At 58.4% G+C, this 17,424-nt stretch overlaps 1 protein-coding gene across 2 annotated transcripts in view; it reads left to right on the top strand.

Annotated features, from left to right (window-relative positions):
* FAM53B (family with sequence similarity 53 member B) overlaps positions 1–17,424 on the top strand; it is a 138,566-nt gene that overhangs the window by 91,580 nt on the left and 29,562 nt on the right. The gene's annotated exons all lie outside the window — the stretch shown is intronic.

Genomic DNA, 17,424 nt, shown 5'->3' with positions numbered 1-17,424 from the left:
TCACCGCAGCGTGTTAAGGGGTGGAACCTGGCTGGCTTTGCTCACGCAGCATGTGGCCCCCTCTGGGCAGGCAGACTCACGTGCCCCTCCTCTCTCTGGGCAGGACGGCCTCCCTTCAGTGCCCGGAGCTGCTTTTGCCTTAGAACAGAAATGCCGCTTCTGTAGATGGCATTTCCTTCATTTCTCTAGCCCCCCTCCCAGCCGAGAGGCCCCCACCCCCGCCAGCAAAAGAAGAGGGGCAGGTGTCTTGAGCCTTGAGCATGCACCCGGCCTCAGAGTCCAGACTGTCTGGCCCTTTGCTCCGGAGCCCGGCCCTGGCCTGGGGTAGCCAGAGGACAAGCTCGTGACGAGCTCTGCCCCCCCCCCCCCCCCCCCCCCCCCCCGTGCCGCTGAGGCTCCACCCTCCGCCCCGCACTGTCCGGCTTCCGTCACTCCTCCAGGGGTGTCCCTTTCTTTTTTCCGAGTGGCGGACGTTCTTTGCTTTACTAGCTAGGCAGCATCAAACCCACGTTCATTTACTTGGACACGCGGCTGGAATTTTCCTTCCCTGGAGAAATTTAAATAGGCAAAAAGGCTAGAAAGGTAACAGATTTAGGTGACTTTCGGAGGGAAACTCAGAGCCCTGAGTCCTGGGTGCGATAAATGGCTTCAGTTAAATTTTTAATGTTGAGCTTATTTTATTGGCTAATAAGCTAGATAGGTAATAAAGGCAGCTTACACACGTTGTTCTGTTTTACTGCCCACAAGTTGGAGCAACAGCACAGGCATCACTGGAGATGTTGCCCGTCCTCGCTTGGGTAGAAACTGTTTGAAAATATATTGCTTGGTGGGGCTGTGCCCAGATGTGTAGATTGCTTCATTGGCTCCAGGCAGGCCTCCAAGATCCTGGGGAGGCCGCCCTGATTCCGCCTGGTTTTCTCTAGCCAAGGCCTGGGTAGGGCAGAGTCCGGGGAAAGTGAAGACGGGGCCCCTGGGAAGGGTGTATGCCAGAAGGGGGAGGCCGGAACCCTGGGGATGGACCCTGAACCAAACCACCCCGACCAGGCCTCCAGAGCCCCAGGCAGCCCTCTCTCCATGGGGCCCGGCCTGCTCTGGCTCCCCTGCTGGATAATTTATGGCCTCACGAGGTAGACCTTGCTTTTATAGGAGCTTTGAAAGCCAGGCCTGAGGCAGCCCCAGTACCTTTGCAGAGAGCCCTAGATCCAGCCTGGAATGTGAAGGACCCGGTGCCTGGGAACCCCTTGAGCTGACCCTGTCACTGGCATACAGACACCTGCCCACGGCCAGGTGACAGCTGATGTGGGACTGCTGCCCCCAGATACCGGCCTCTGCGGGCTGCGGCTTTCTGAGCATTTGTCACAGCTGGGGAGGGAGCAGCTCTGCTCATCTCTGGGAAGACAGGCTTGCACCAGGGCTCAGCACGGCTCTGTTTCTCCAAGCTGAATCTTGGCTTCTTTTTCATAGGTCTTGTGACCTTGGTTTAGAAATACTCACTTGGGGGGGGTGGGCAAGGGATGCTAACTGAGCATCTTTGTGAAGGAGCCCCTTTGTGTGTGTAGATCTGGGACCAGATGTGTGAAATGGGTGCAGAGTGCCTTTTCGGTTGGAGTGACTGGGAGTTCTGACAAACCCCAGCTTCCTGCAGGCGCTGACTGGGGCTGGGCACACCTGCCGCCATGTGGATGAGCACGCAGGAGCTCTCCTCCAGCTGTTAGGGTGCCCAGAGCAAGGCGGGTACCCAGAGCCCCTCCTGAGATCTTTCTGGAACATGGCGTTCACTTTTGAGTCTGCATTTGGGGGCTGCAGGGGGGACCTGAGCACATCCGAAGGCCTCCAGAGGAGTGGCAGGAGGCTGGCAGCCCTGGGCACACGGCCTCCCAGTTCTGCAGATCATACCGCTGCCGCCTCTGCCGCCGCTCCTGCCCGCTAGGTCGGGGGGGGAGTAAGGGAAATAGTGTGCGTGCACGTGTGTGTGAGATCTGTCGGTGTGTACGCGTGCATCCGTATCTACGGAGATGTCTGTGCACGTCGTCTCCTTGTCGGCCTGTGCACGCGCGTGCACACACACACACACGACCTGGCACCTGGCTGGCACGTGTCGACGGTTACCGTCAGCATTGCTGCTGCACGTCTTGGGAGGGAAGGCATGGGCTCATTGTGGGCGACTCCAGAGGTGGAACTGGGAGAGAAGGAGACGGTCCCAGGAGGCACACTCCATGCATGAGAAGGGCTCCCTTTTTTCTGTATCTGCCCGTGTCTTCCCTTCCGTGTTCCCCCTCCCTTTTCTGTCCTTGCCATTTACTTCTTCTTCTTTGTTCCTCTTCTTGCCTCATCCTTTCCTTTTGAAAATGGGAAGGAGCCTGCCCTGCGGCTCAGCCCGGCCCGTGGTGAGCTCCTTGCTCAGAGCCAAAGGGCGTGAAGTGGTGACGGAGTCGGAATTGCTACCACCAGAGGAGGGGCCTGTGTGTGGGCGTTTTGTGTCACGCCTGTCGCCCACGGGGCTAGGGAGACGCGATCCCGGGAGCCCGCCAGAGGACCCCCCCTTCCTGGCCTCATCCCTGGATGCAGCTGGCCCGCCAGCTGACTGCAGTTTCCCTCTCAGGCAGTGAGGCCGGGGTGTGGAACATCCTAGAAATCACTTTTACACTGTCTTCTTTGCTCACGTCTTCTTAAAACCTCAGTGCCCAGCTCGTGGGCAGGGGTACCGAACGAGGCTGCAGGTGCCCCAGCCATCTGGCTTCTGGAGGAGGGAGGATGGTTGCAGAGAGGAAGGTGCCCAGTGGGAGAAACGCCGCCAAGACCCGGCCCAGGAACGCCCAGCCGCCCTGTCGTCCTCGCCACCACTCGGCTCTCGGAGCAGCTGCTTGAAGGCAGCCCAGAGGGGCAGTTGGGCCTGCCCCTGCCCAGGTCACATTTGGCTGACCTCCCCCTCAGCTTTCCCCACGTGACCCCTCCTGCCTGGTGTTTTCTGTGAAGCCGAAGCCTCTGTTCGCAGAATGACAATGTGTGCCATTGAGAGCAGGGCCCGGCCTGAGCTCAGGAGTTGTTTACTGGCGGGGCTTTGCTGACGTGATTAGTTACTGCTTCTCGGAGACCGGGCTTGACTACCAAGCGCTGGTTGACTCCCAGCGAGACCTGAGCTGTGCATGGCCCTTTAGACACACATCACATGTACGTGAGCAAAGACCTCAGGAAAAAAGCAACAGTTAAAAAGATTACCCACGGAATGCCGTGCCACCGGGCGTCCCCGTCTTGCTGTATTTTTAATTCTGAGCTAGTCGGCTTGCAGGAGCGGCAAGCTGTATTTCTCAACAGTGCTTCGAACAGAAGCGAGACGTTTGTGAGGAGGGGTCGGGATGCTGAAACAGAGGTTTGATTGATCGCAGCTGCCCACACACTGAGTCCTCCAGCCGCCTGGAGGAGAAGCCCCAGAACAGGCAGCAAGTGTTGTGTTAGCAGATGTGTGAGGGGCCCAAGAAAGCTGGCCGGGGCTGGTGCGGCGTAGGGGAGCAGCCTGAGACTAGAAGCTCTGCTGCGAGTTGATCCGGGACTGTCTCCGGGACAGCCAGGTTGGCCGGGACTGTGGGGTCTCTGTAAGGCGCTGGTGCCGGAAGCCATCAGAGGGGTATCACAGACGCTTATCGGCAGCTCGTGGCTCTTTGTTGGCAGGGCATCCCTGGGCCAGCCTTCCACTCTCTGTCCAGCTTGCCAGTGGGGGCTGCCTTCCACCGGGGAGTGGCCCTCCTCAGCCACCACGTGGGGTGGCCCTTCACACCCCTGGCTGTGTGACCTCCCTGCTCGGGCAGCCTCAGCAGCCCCAGCCAGCTGTGCTCTTCCTTGGCAAAGTCCCCGGGCTCAGGCCTGGTGTGCCCAAGCCTTCGTAGCCTCCTCCTGTCTGCACTGGCTCCGGCTGGCCGCTGGGCTGGTTTTCGTTTTCTGCTGCCTTGCACCCGTAGGCCATTCCTGCTGCCCTGGAGGATGCAGTGACGGCAGACAGAGGCCCTTAGCAATGGGCCGCCCCATAAAGCACAGAGTACAGGTGGTCACAGAAAGCCTGGGATTGCTAACTGGAATGTAATAGTTGCTTAATAAAAGTAAAGGCAAAACGCACTGTGGGCACATGGGAGTAGCTGCCTCTGATGAGGAAACAATCAGAATGGGCTTGAACCAAGAGAGAGAGTCTTTAAGACTTGGATCGTCAGAGGGGCGCCTGGGTGGCTCCGTCAGTTAGGCGTCCGATCCTGGGTTTTGGCTCAAGTCATGACCTCAGGGTCATGGGGTTGGCCCCGTGTCAGGCTGTGCGTGGAGCAGAGTCTGCTTGTGCCTCTCCCTCTGCCCCTCACACCCCCTCCCTGGCTCATATATGCATGCCCTCTCTCCCTTGAATGAATGAATGAGTAAATAAATAAATTAAATCTTAAAAATCAAAACCCAGGGGCGCCTGGGTGGCTCAGTGGGTTGAGCCGCTGCTTTCGGCTCGGGTCATGATCTCAGGGTCCTGGGATCGATCCCCGCATCGGGCTCTCTGCTCAGCAGGGGGCCTGCTTCCCTCTCTCTCTCTGCCTGCCTCTCTGCCTACTTGTGATCTCTTTCTGTCGAGTAAATAAATCTTAAAAAAAAAAAAAAAAATCAAAACCCAAAAACTTAGACCATCAAGTGGCTAGTGGTTGGCCGGGAGCAGCAGCTCTGGGCGCTGGTCCAGCGCGTGCTCTTGACGGACAGTGCTGGTCAGTCACAGCAGTCTTTCCGGTTGAACTGGGAGGTCGTGGACTCCTCCCCTCTGCGATCACGGGAGCCGCTGCTGATCGATCTGCCTCTGTCAATCTCTTCACTTGAGGGTGAGGCCTCTGGAGTCCCAGGAGAGTCAGCGACTTGCCCAAAGCCACGTGGCTCTTCAGGACGCCAGGAGCCTCCTGACTCTGGCTTCAGGGCGCCTCCTGCTGCTGTGATCCGTCCTCCACGAGGGCAGCCCAGTTGGCCTTTCCAGGTGGGCGACCTTGGCGACCCTTACAGGACCTGGTGGGTGTGGAAGTGAAGGCCTCAGTTCTGGAATCAGAAAGGGGCTCAGTTTCCCCCTCTGCCACTTTTGAGCTGTGTGCCTTGGGCACGTCACCCTCTAGGCCTCCGCTTCCATGTCTGTAAAATGGGAACGGCAGTTCCTGTTTCTCATGGGCGAGGGGAGGAGTCCGCCAGTGGCTCCCACTCGGATGAACTTGGAAGCCGCCCTCTGTCACCTGTCTCCCTTTGCTCCGGTTCTGGGCATCTGCGGGGGAGGTGGTGTCAGCGTGAGGCTGGGGTCCTGCCAGCCGTGGGGGAGCGGGGGGGGGCTGAGCGGGAGACAAGTTTCAGTTCTGTCCAGAGTTTCTTTTCTGTCGGCAGTGGGCCTGTCCGTGACAGTGCAGCACCCCTGACGGGGGTTCTCCTGATTCAGGGAGACCCCGGTGCAGACGCCCGGTGCAGATCTCTCCTTGCTGTCCCCTGTTGGAGCCATCAGGTTGCATAAGCAATCCGCTTAAGGTCACTCAGATTGGAGCTGAGCGTTGACACAATAGCTTTGATCTCCTGGGAAGAGGAAAACAGAAGGAGTTCAGCTGGGGACGTGCCAGCGAGGCAGCTTTCAGTGCCGCTTGGTGGTTTTCCATGCTTTAATTGTGGGCCTTTCTGAACCGAAGGGTGTCTTAGAAGATGTGAGGCAGCACAGTTCTGGGGTGCCCGGGGCTTTCCGGACGGCCTCTGCTTCAGAAGCCGGTTGTCCGGGGGCGAGCCACTTGCGCTCCCCAGGTGTGCTTGGAGCGTCTGCAGCCGCCGGCCACCGCTCCGGTCCCGGGCACAGAGGCCTGCAAGCTGGTGGCCCTGCCCCGTGGCGGCCAGCGCACCTGAGGACATCTCTGGTCCCATTCCACGCAGGCCAGAGTGGGAAGGGTCTGTGGGCTAGGTGGCTCCTACCTCTTTGCTTCCACTCCAGGGGCCCGGAGGGGAGGGTTTTGAGGAACCCCGTGCTGCCCCCCAGCCTGCTGAAGAAGCAGCAGACTGTGGGCAGAGACATGGGGAAACAGAGGGCTGCTGGAGAACAGGGCCTTGGCTCTGCCCATGGGGTGGGCTTGAGCCTCACCCTGGGCGACCTCCTGCCTCGGCGCGTTCGCCCGGCGTCGAGGTGGGGCAGCACCGTGTCCGCCTGCCGTGTTGCTGACTGAGCTCATCAGCGTGACACACTTGGGTGTGCCCAGGCTCAGCCCTCAGCGCTCTGGACTCAGAAAGGGGCTCAGTTTCCCCGTCTGTCATCGGGCTACTGGCGGTGACACTTCAGGAGTAAGGGAGAAAAGTTTGTCCAGAAGAAGGACCTGTCATTCATCGATGTGACCTCCTCCCTGTGGCGATTCTTGGTCTCTGTCGCTCAGAGGTCCTCGGCTGTGTCTCCGCTCCCCGGGAGAGGGCGTGGGGCCCAGAGGCTTCTGTGTCTTGTCCAAGTTGTTGAGTTGCCTTTTTGGGGTTTGGACCCAGGGCTCCGGGTCTCCCTGGTGGGGGTTTTGCCTAGCTGCCACGGGGTAGACACTTCGGCAGTACCAGGGAGACGAAGCGGGGCCTGTCATCGGGAGCGCAGCTGTGTCCGGAGCTCGAAGACCCAGGTTGGGACCCGGTTCTGCACCCCGCTGAGCTGTGAGCCCGTCGTCTTGCTTCTTCGAGCCCTGGGTTTCTGACCGTGTGTGCGTGTGCGCAGGCGAGGCTGAGAGAGCCTGCAGCTTCCTGGGCCTGACTCCAGGGCCTGAATCCGTGGGTCTGAGCCAGGGGCCCCCACTGCCAGGGTATTCCGGGAGCTCTCCGACGGAGCGGGGTGTGGGAGCAGCAGGGCCCAGCCTGGTGACTCTGCAGAGGCCCGGGACGGACTTACCTTGTGTGGAGACAGCACCAGGAGTCAAGGCCCCTCTGTCAGGAGGCACTGGGTCAGCGTAACCTGGAGAAGAGATGCAACAGCCCAGTTTTTCTAACTTCTTGGTCCTTGGGTGGCCCCTGCTGAGTCATTGTGCCGGCGGAGCGGCGGCATCCCTACCCGACAGTGAACCTTCCTGAGCTCCAGAGAGAGCTTGGGGTCGACTTAGAACTGTCTGGAAAGACAGCTAACATGCAGCGTGGGACGTGTGTGAGGCCAGTCCCTGTGCCGGGGTTCTTAAAGGTGGCTTCCGAGTCCCTGCTCACCGTCCGGAGTCTGGGCTTGGGGGCAGCATGAATGAGCAGGAACCCAGTGGGACTGTTGATGCCCTGTCCACAGGCTGCGTGTGCTGGGTGTCTCGGGCTTGTGGGAGCCTTTGAAAGAGGCCAGGCTTCCAGAGTGTTCTCACAGCACAGTAGACTCGGCCTCAGGAGGGAAATAAGCCACGGGGCAGCCCCGGAATTGCTGCGGGTGAGATGGGGCCAGGCGGCCCCCGGAGAAGCACAGATGCGAAGGTCGGAGTTAGGTGGGGCTGAGAGGAGCCCCGCGTGGCTGGAACAGAGTGGAGGAGGGGGCAGGGGGCCCCGCACGGGGGCTTCCTCTGTAGGCACGCTCAGGTCCTCTGGCTTTTATTCTGATGCAGGCAGGGGGGCATCGGAGAGTTTTAAGCAGGGGAGGGTCAGTATCCCGGAGAAAGCTCCTTCTGGCGGGGTGAGCCGCCCAGACTGAGGGCTATGGGGAGACAGGAGTCGGTCGGCAGATGGTGGCGGGCGAGCCCAGAGCAGGGGCAGTGCTCGTGTTGGTCTGTGTTTGAGGCTCAGACGTTCTGAGGTGTACAACAGGCCTATGGCTTCCTCTTGTCATTAGCTTCCAAGTCGGCTGAGTTACGGACCTCACGGGGCAGAGAAGCCAGAGCCTTAATCCCCAAAGACCGCTTCCTTTAAACTACTCAGTTTAGTGTCTGCTGGATGTACGTCTGTCTTGGTATCTGATCTGACCCGCGGCCCTCACACTGCACGTAAGTTTTCTTGATCTTTTCTCAATAAAAGTGAGAATTGTAGTGAACCACTACAATTCCTTTGGTTTCCGCAACCATCCTTGAAACCATCCCACCCCCAAATCCTTGCATCTCGGTGCTTTGCCAACCGGGCTGTGTTTCCCTGTTGTGGAAGCTCGATTCCTACCCTGTCCCTAGACCTCTGACTCCTGTGCCGAAGCTTCTCAGTCTTTGCCTGCCTGAAAGTGGGTGCCACTCTGGGCTGGAGAAGGCTGAGGGCAGCTTAGGGCCGCAGGAGGGTTCTCTTACGGGTCTAAGTGCTGGAGAAGGCTGAGGGCAGCTTAGGGCCGCAGGAGGGTTCTCTTACGTGTCTGAGTGCGTGTCCTGCTGGATCCTGCGTCCACGGTGCACAGCTGATCTGCTTACAGCAGCCGGGGCAGCGGCTCTGGAAAACGTGGCCCCTGCGGTGGTCCCCTGCGGTGGCCCCTGTGAATGTACTAGCAGAGCCTGTAATCCCAGCGCAGCCCGGAAGGATGCAGGAGACGGGGATGCTTGACAGCCCTAGAGGGATTCTGGGATTCCCTGCCCTCTTCCAGCTTCCTTATTGGGGATGTTGGGATAACACCTCCTGGGAAGGTGCTCCAAGCCCTTGGCAAGCCTGTGGGGCTGAGAGAACCCCAGGGAGGGTGGGAGACCGGGAGGCACAGAGCGGCCCTGAGACGGGCCTGTGCTTAATTTATGAGCCAGACCCTGAGCCCACCCATCTGACACGAGCCTGTGCCTCTGCCCGGGGCGGCCACTGGCTTCCACGGATCCAGCACAGGATGGAAGCTTACTGTCGCCCCTTTTGCAGCACAGCCCTCCACGCCCCAAGGACAGAGAATCTCCCCTTCGGACACGGGCCGTTTATTTACAACATTTTTGCAGTATCAGGTTTGTCCTGAGTTGCTGCTGCTCCTCCCAGCGCTGGGCCCCAGTCGAGAACTAAAGACTGCAAAGCCCACATGGGAGGGCAAGCTGCAGTCCCCAGGCTGGCAGGAGCTTGGTTCGATTGGACTTGGAGTGGCTGGTAATTGCCTATTTACGGCCAAAGGATGAACAATGCCCCCTTTGAAAGTTGGGCATAGTAGGGCTCTTGGATAGCTCCTTTTGGGGAGGGAGTGGGGTGGCTTTCTTTTCTGTCTTGGAAAACAAAAGAGGCGATTGGTTCCAAAATACAGCGCAACGACCAGAAGCACCATTCGCTGGCAGTAGCAGTGAGCTCGCGTCCGTAATGTGTCACTGAAGGCCACCAGGCGCCAGCCCTGTCCCTGAGATAGTGCAGGGCCCTCTAATGCATTTAATCCGCGTGGGGCGGGTGGTCGCGGCGGCGGGGGCTGCAGCTGCTTCCTCGCCAGAGCTCGTGCACGGAGAGCGTGTGGAAGGCTGCCTGGAGCAGCCAGGGCCCTGGCAGGGGACAAAAACCACCACGTGTCCACGGAGGGCTCACCGCGAGGGGTTGTTAATTGGGTTTCTGGAGAACCGAGAAGCCAAGGCATGAGCACGAGATACCATGGAGGAAGCAACGGCAGGAAGCTGCTCCCGCCCCGGCGAGGGTGACAAAGGGGAGGCCGCGGTTCTGCAAGCTGCAGAGCTTGGAGGCCCCGGGCCCCGGGGCTGGGGACAGGAAGCACGGTGAAGCTGCAGCGCATGTTGGGAAAGCTGCAGGCTGCGGCAGCTGTCGGGCACGGGCCAGAGGGCCCTGCCCGGTCAGGAATCAGGCCCGTGACGGTGACAGCCACGGGAAACAGGCGGGAGGATGCAGCCCTACCCCCCACCCTTAGCACTCCTGTTCACAGGAGTCTTGAGGGGAGCAGATGGCAGAGCCTCCCCACCCCCCCCCACCCCCCCACCCCCCCCACCCCCCCCACCCCCCCACCCCCCCACCCCCCCACCCCCCCACCCCCCCCACCGCAGCGCTAGGCTCAGAGGCCAGGGAGCCTGGAGCTGAGCCCCGGGCTCTGGGATTGGCCAGAGCTGCCGTGGGAACGCCGCCCTGTTTTCGCCACGCGGCCGAGAGTGGTCCCTCTGTACCATCTAGCATCCCAGAACTCGGGCTGTGTTCTCACTCTTCCTCTCTGTGTCTCACGCGGTGGTGACCCATGAGTGCCGGGCACTCAGCAAGGCCCTGAGGATGTCTCTACAGGCCGCGCTCCGTTCTTGTTTTCATGGAAGCTACTTTCTAGAAAGAGGGGTAGTTAATAAGCAACAGGCAAGAAACTTGGCAGGTGCTATAAAGAAAATAAAATAGGCCGGATGTGGATGCCAGGTGGGAGGGGGCATGTGGCCCGCTTTAGGTTGGAGTGACAAGGCGGCCACTCAGGAGGTGACCTAATAAAGAGACACCTTCAGCCAGGCACAGGTGTTGAGGGACAGTGAGCACAAACGTGGGCAGGTGGGGTGGGCTTGGCAAGTTCAGGGCAATGCAGGCTGGTGTGAGGGGGTGCCCAGGAGGGACTGTGAAGGATTGGCAGGACCAACTCAGGGCTGGGCCTCTCAGGCGGGGGTAAGGAGTGGGTCTTGGTGCTGAGCCCAGGGAAGGCCATCAGGTCCCTGAGAAAGGATCGGATGTCATTTCCCGAGTCTGGAACCCTCTGAATCCATTGCCTTGGGGATCTGGTCTCAAGAGTGCACCCAGGAGACCATTGTGCAAACAGGTCAGAGCAAGAAGGCATATGAACATTAATCAGGGGGAAGAGGAGGATAACCAGCTTTGTCCTTGGGGAGGCAAACCAAGTGAGATACAGCTTCCTTTTCCTCTCAGGCAGCAGCAAAGCCAGAACAGTGAGACATTGGAGCTTTCTGCATTAGTTTGGGTCACCTGCCTGGTCAGCCTGCCATTCCCTTCTCCCTGGGAATGAGGACAGCATGGTTCATGCCGGGAACCTTTAGCCAAAGACGTGCACCTCCTGTGGCCTGGGCCCCACCCAACGAAACTCCAACGAACGGATAGACGCGTCACGGATGGCTCTCACCACGGGTGACCGTGTGCTTGCAATGCCTATATGTCCCTATCCCTACCTCACCTGTGGGCCAGAGATGGGATTTATGTTTGTGGTGTTCTGTGTTGTCTTCATCGCAGTCCTGGAAAGTGGGGATTGCTGTCCCCATTTTGCAGAAGAGACTGAGGTCCAGAGTGGCACCCAAACTCCCCGGGCCTGGCGTGCCTGCGAGTTCCATGCTTGTTCCAGTTTCTGTCCCCATCAGGGGCCCTGGGCAGAGCTCAGGGTGCCAGCCCTTCCCACCTTGGGTGTCTGTACAGAGGGTGAGAGCCAGTGGGGGGGTTGGTATCATGGAGCTGAGGGAGGGCTAGAAGCAGGTCTCCTTCCTCAGCTCTAGTGGGTCCTTGATGGGACAGATCATCCCTGGACACGAAGGGCTCTCTGGTTTGAGGACAGTGTCGGGGATGGGCTCAAAGGTCAGTACCCAGTTCTGGGATGGCAGCTGGGTTCTCCCATGACATTGCCAGGGGACCCTGATCTGGCCCGCACTCCACTAGCTATTGGAACTGTCTAGATGATCTGAGGGGACAGTTGTCACCAATCTGGATGAAGTAGGCTGCGATTGGATTGTTACTGAAACCTGAGACCATTTCAAAGCAGTGACAGCAAGCAGCACCCTAATAGGAGCACCGACGGTGGCCTCGGTGGTGTCAGGAAGCTGTGTGAGGTGTCGTGGGCTCCCACAGCCGTGCCTGCGGTGTGGCACGAGGCAGTGTGTGAAGGTGAAGGGCCGCTCCCTCCGTGGACCTTCCCCACTGCCCCAGCCCAGGCCCTAGAGAGACCCACGGCGCAGGGTGCTGGCCATGAGGCTTAGGCCCGCAGACCTGCCATCCTGGAGAAGGAAGAGAGCGGGGGGAGTACGGTCCTCATCGCAGGTTTTGGGACCCTGGTGGGTCTCTTCAGAGGCCGTGTGTCCCAGGGAGCTCGCCTTGCCTTTGCTTCAGTCTGCTGGGGCTGTCTCTGATTTCTCCAGGGCTTTAGGTGGAACAGAGAGAAGCCGTGAGCCCCTGAGCCCTTGAGCCCATGCTGGGAGGGCACAGGGAATGCCCTCATCACCGAGCAGGAGGACCAGGGCCCAGTGTCCGTGGAGTTCTGTGCGGGGGTGACCTACTCTTTTGTAAAAGGTTCAACATTCTAACTAGACTTCTGCCAGGTGGACCCTTGGGGCGTGAGTGGTGGGCAGGGTTCATAACTCTACAGTTGTGGGCAGTGTTTTCCAGGAAAGGTGACAGTTGTCACCTCAAACCATCTAGATCAGGGATCGGCAAACCACAGCCCACAGGCTGTTGCCTGTTTTTGCAAATAAAGTTTTATTGGCACATAGCCATGTTAGCTTACTTAGAAAATTGCCTGTGATGACTTTCATGTTAAAACAGAGACTGGAGGGGTGCCTGGGTGGCTCAGCGGGTTAAAGCCTCTGCCTTCAGCTCAGGTCATGATCCCAGGGTTCTGGGATCGAGCCCCGCATCGGGCTCTCTGCTTAGCGGGGAGCCTGCTTCCTCCTCTCTCTCTCTCTCTCTCTCTCTCTGCCTGCCTCTCTGCCTACTTGTAATCTCTATCTGTCAAATAAATCTTAAAAAAAAAAAAACCCAGAGACTGGATGGGCCACAGAGCCTAAAATACTTACTGTTTAGCCCTTTGAGAGATTTACCCCAGCTTCTGATCTAGATGGCCCCATGCCTTAGTTTCCCCGTATGGAAAGCGACTGGAATTTGTTGGTTTCTCACTGAAAGCTACTCAGAGAAAGGGCCCCGATACTGTTAGCCTGGCGGCCAGGAATGCGGGGGTGATGTAACGCGGCCCACCCGATTGGCTAAAGTTCTGCAGAGCCGAAACTTGGCCCTTGCGTGGCCTTTTCCTGTGTTCCTCAAGTGGCAAATAAGAACACGGTGCTGGAGAGGGGACAGCGGGAAAGGAGCGGCCAGAGTTGGTGAGTTTTGGCTAACTGGGGCCCTGGTGTCCAAACGAGTCATTCAGCGTATCTCAGGGCACAAAACGTGATTTTTTTTTTTTTTAAAGAAAACTGCGTCTCACGGTGCGTGGCCCTGGGAGGGTGTGCTGGGTTGCCCGTCCGGTCCCAACGCTCCCCTCCTTTCCAGGCTGCTTGTCTGCCGCTGCCATGCCTGAGGAGCATGGGCCAAAGACGATTGTTCATTTCCTTCTGCTTTCACTCACTGCCCGACTTTTCTCCCGTCCCTCGAAGAATTTTGGTGAGGCTGTTCCTCTCAGTCTGGTGGAACAAAACTCCAGTGAGGCCAAAGGGGGGTTGGGGGGTGGCCCTGGGGTTCTTGTTATTCAAGACAAACCCCTAGAAAGTTCACCCTGGCCGGGGATCCAGAAATCTCTCTGCTGGCCAGATGTGTCCTGGCCCCGGAGGCAGACAACCAGCTCGGAAGTTGCTAGAGGATATTAACGTTGTGGTAACAGAACTTGGCCCTGCGAGGTGGTTTTGGAGCCGCATTGTGAAATAAGGGAGGGACGACTGTTCTGACATGTAAAGGCCTTCCCCGTCCGGGCTTTTGTCCCACACTCCACCCCAGACTCGGTTCCCAGAGGCCGGCCTGATCCCCGGCTGAGGCCGCCCATGCCTGGGCAGCCCGCAGCGGCCCGCACAGAGCCACGAGGCTGTTTCCACCTGGGCGAGGCGCGTGCTCCCCTGCGCCCCCAGCAGCACCCCGGGGCCCTGGGAAACACTGGGTCGCCGGGACGAGGCTGCAGGCCCTTCTCCGACCCCTGCTGCCTTCCGTTGGTATGAGCTCTCCTGATGTTCAACTCAGCCCCTGGACACAGGGACCCTTTTTGTCACGCGGCTCACCGCTGAGGACGGGGTAGCAGAGACGTGGTTCAGGACTTGTCCGTGGCAGGTGCGGGACCCGCAGCCGGGAGGTACAGTCAGGAGTGTGTGCCGAGCCCGTGCGCCCAGGGCAGCCTTCGGGAGGCCCTGGAAGCAGGGTCCGAGGAAGAAAGGCCAGAGAAGATTTCCCAGGCAGGGGTGGGAGCGTAGGTGGGGGGAGGAATGCAGTCCTGGAGTCCTGCCCCTGGCAGCCTGTCCTGTCCCCGCAGCTCCCGCCTGCCTTGTGGGGGCTGGGAAGGTAGTCTGTCAGGGTGCCTCGCCCGTTGCTAGGAACTCGTCTGCACCTTTGTGCCCATCTCCCGAGGGGGGCTTTGCAGACGCTCTCCCTGTGCTGGACTCGTAGAGAAGGTTCTCCAAGGTCTAACCCAGTGACACAGGTCTCCCAAAGGTGATGCTGCTCTGAGCAGGAGTGTGCTGTGTGTCTGAGGGGCTGGAGAACGCAGCATTTTGCACGCATCTGTGGAGGCCGACCCCTTCGCAGAGCACCTTCTGGGAAACAGCGTGAACATGTCAGCAGGACGGGCAGGTGGAAGCACGTGGGAGGGGACCTGCTCGACATCTGGTCTGGGGTCTATGGCCTGGAAGCCCTGCAGAGGTGGCCTGGGACTTCTGGGCCTGAAACCTCCAGGGCAGCGCAGTGTCAGGCAGCACCGGACGGCCAGGCCTCCACCGCCTGCCTCGTAGCGTCCCTATTCCCGAACACGCCGGCGTGTTCTTCAGTTTCGCATCTAGCAAAGCCGCTTCCCCAGGCTTCTGCTGGCCCACGCCTTTCCCTGCCTCACACAGTCTGCTGGGGGAGGCCAGGAACTGACCCGGTTCTTCAGCTTTGGGAGAGAGGTCACCAGTGCGGCCCAGACATCTCCAGAGTGCCCACCCAGTCTGTGGCCTCTGTACTATTTGTGGTTGACTAGGACAGCTGTTTCCAGGAGCCAGGCAGGAAAAGGGGCAAAGAGAAAGGAGCCCTCAAGTCTGTGGGGAGGCAGGGAAGCAGGCTGCCTGAGAGCAGGGCCCCGGGAAGCAGTCAGAGCTGGTTGCAGATCTAGCCGTGGGACCCTGAGCCTCCGTGTCCTCATCTGTGAAGTGGGTCTGGTAACAGGGAGTTACACGAAGTGACATCTCTCTCACACTTACGTGCCACTACATCCTCAGTGGCACGTAGGACTGCGTTCTTGGCCCATAGCAATGTTCTTGGTGGAGTAGGGATAGACACTTATAAAGCAGATGATTTCTAGACTTATTTATTAATTAAGATTTTATTTATTTATTTGACAGAGAGAGACACAGTGAGAGAGGGAACACAAGCAGGGGAGCAGCAGAGGGAGAGGGAGAAGCAGGCTCCCCGCCGAGCAGGGAGTCCGATGCGGGGATCGATCCCAGGACCCCGGGATCATGATCTGAGCCGAAGGCAGATGCTTAATGACTGAGCCACCCAGGAGCCTCTCTAGATTCATTTAAATTTATTCTTTCTTCTTCTTACAAAATTAATGCATACGCATAAAAAAATCTAAGTTTAGAGGGCAAAAACATTACAGTTCAGAAATGTAAGAACAGAAAGTGAGATCCTTCTGGAATCCACCCCAGAGGTGGCCAGAACTAAATGTCATGGTTCTCAGTCCTTTCTCTAAACAGCTGTGACGCTGAGTGGGGGCTCTTGAGGCGCCTTCCAGCCCAATGAGCCCATGGAGTCTGCAGGTTCAAACGCACTGAGGAGCTGTGACAAGAAATAGGAATTTGTTCCTTTAAAACAGAAAAATGAAAGAAACAGTCCTTATGAAAACAAAACACATGAGCTTAGCACTAGTTTCTCACTCTATCCAATAAGAAAAGCAGACACATAGTCTTTTTTTTTTTTTTTTTTAAAGATTTTATTTATTTGACAGGCAGAGATCACAAGTAGGCAGGGAGGCAGACAGAGAGAGAGGAAGAAGCAGGCTCCCTCTGAGCAGATCCCAGGACCCTGGGATCGTGACCTGAGCCAAAGGCAGAGGTTTTAACCCACTGAGCCACCCAGGTGCCCCCAGACACATAGTCTTAAAAAAAAAAGTCCCCACAAAATTCATGGCGCAGCACGAAATAGAATCGAATGCTTTTAGGCTCCGTGGTTCAAGGTCTGTGGTCAATGTGTCGATTCTTTTGTACCCTGAGTTTATGTAATTTAGAGTAATAATGCGGGTTCCCGTTAGCATCACTGAACCCACTCCACTGGCTTGGACGACAGGTCTCACGTGACTCGGTCAACCTGCCGCCCGTCCAGGGGCTCGTAGTGGCTGCACCGAACGCAGCGTGACCAGACGTTCCCAGGCCGCCAGAGCGCAAGAGCCGTTTCCAGCATTGGCCCTGTCCCACAGCTTGGAGCAGGGGTGCCTCTGGCCAAGGCCCTGCTGGTGCTTTGGTTTTTTGTTTTCGAATAGTTTGCCTGGATGTTCGGGGAGCTAGCTTGACTCGTTTGCTCTCAGGAGCCTGTTCTGTTTTTGGGCAGTGGAGCCGGGAGCGCCTGCCCGCCTACCACAGGGTGCCCCTCGAGCCTGAGGCCCCCGTGCTCATGCAGGACACGCTCAGTCGTGGGGCCTGCCGTGTGTCCACACTGCCCGTGCACACAAGCGTGTGCATTTTGTGTGGGAAGACCCAGAACATGCCCACGTCGTGTCTGCTTCCCAGGACCCACGTCTGGTCTGTCTCTCACCTTCCATTCAGTCCAGAACCTCTCTCTGGGTTCCTGCTGTATGTGGGACCTGAGGGCAGGAAAACTAGAAGCCGGATCCCGTCGCCTCCCGCTGTGTGGATTCTTCTCAGTCTGGGGCAGTGCCGCTGGATGCGCACCTCGTGTGCCCGCGTGTTGCTCTTGTTGCTAAGGCTACAGTGTGGGGCAGGGTGGCCGCAGGCCCCGGTCTCTAGAAGCTTCCCCCTTGTGTGGGTAGACAGACAATAAGCAGGAGCAAAGAAGATGACATGAGACATAGTGCTTCATAGACCTGAGATGTGGCTTATGGGGGAGAAACAAGGGGCAGAGAAGCAGAAGGATCTTCCATGGGGAAGGGTAGCGTGAGTGATGCCAGAGGCTAGGGCAGGGGGCATGGTCAGGGACTGCACCTGGGCTGGCCTCAGCTCTACTGCTGAGCAGCGCTCTAGATGGCAGTGACCTGTCACCCGGAGTGGTAAAGCCTCCTTCAAGGAGGGGTCATTGTCCAGAATCCCAGTGCTGGGTGGCTCTTCCCCTTTCCTGTTCCCTCAGCATCCGATGTGCCCTGTATTGGCCCAGGTCAGTCTGTGGGGGGCATGTCTTGGTGGGAAAAGGCGAGGAGGTGTCTGGTGCAAGGAGGAGCCCCTTGTTTTCCTATTGATGTCCAAGAGGGCTATAGCTTCGGGGACCCTTACCAGCCCAGTGGGTGTTGGCACAAACCCTTAATTCATGGGGAGACTGTAAGCCTCAGAATGGGCTGCCTGTCCTGCGAGAGGGGGCGTCGGCAAAGGGGTGGTCCTGGCCTGTGAGTGTGAGATGGGGGTGACCGTCCTTGAGGGTCTTGGCGGCATTGTCACCCGAATGTGGCAAGTCATACCACTGTCTCTGGCTGAGAGCAAGCAGCACAGTAGGGAGGTTAGGAAT

Source organism: Meles meles, chromosome 13 (assembly GCF_922984935.1).
Source record: "Meles meles chromosome 13, mMelMel3.1 paternal haplotype, whole genome shotgun sequence".
NCBI classification, from domain to species: domain Eukaryota; kingdom Metazoa; phylum Chordata; class Mammalia; order Carnivora; family Mustelidae; genus Meles; species Meles meles.
The sequence above is the reverse complement of the archived record's forward strand: the minus strand, read 5'-3'. Positions and strand labels throughout refer to the sequence as shown.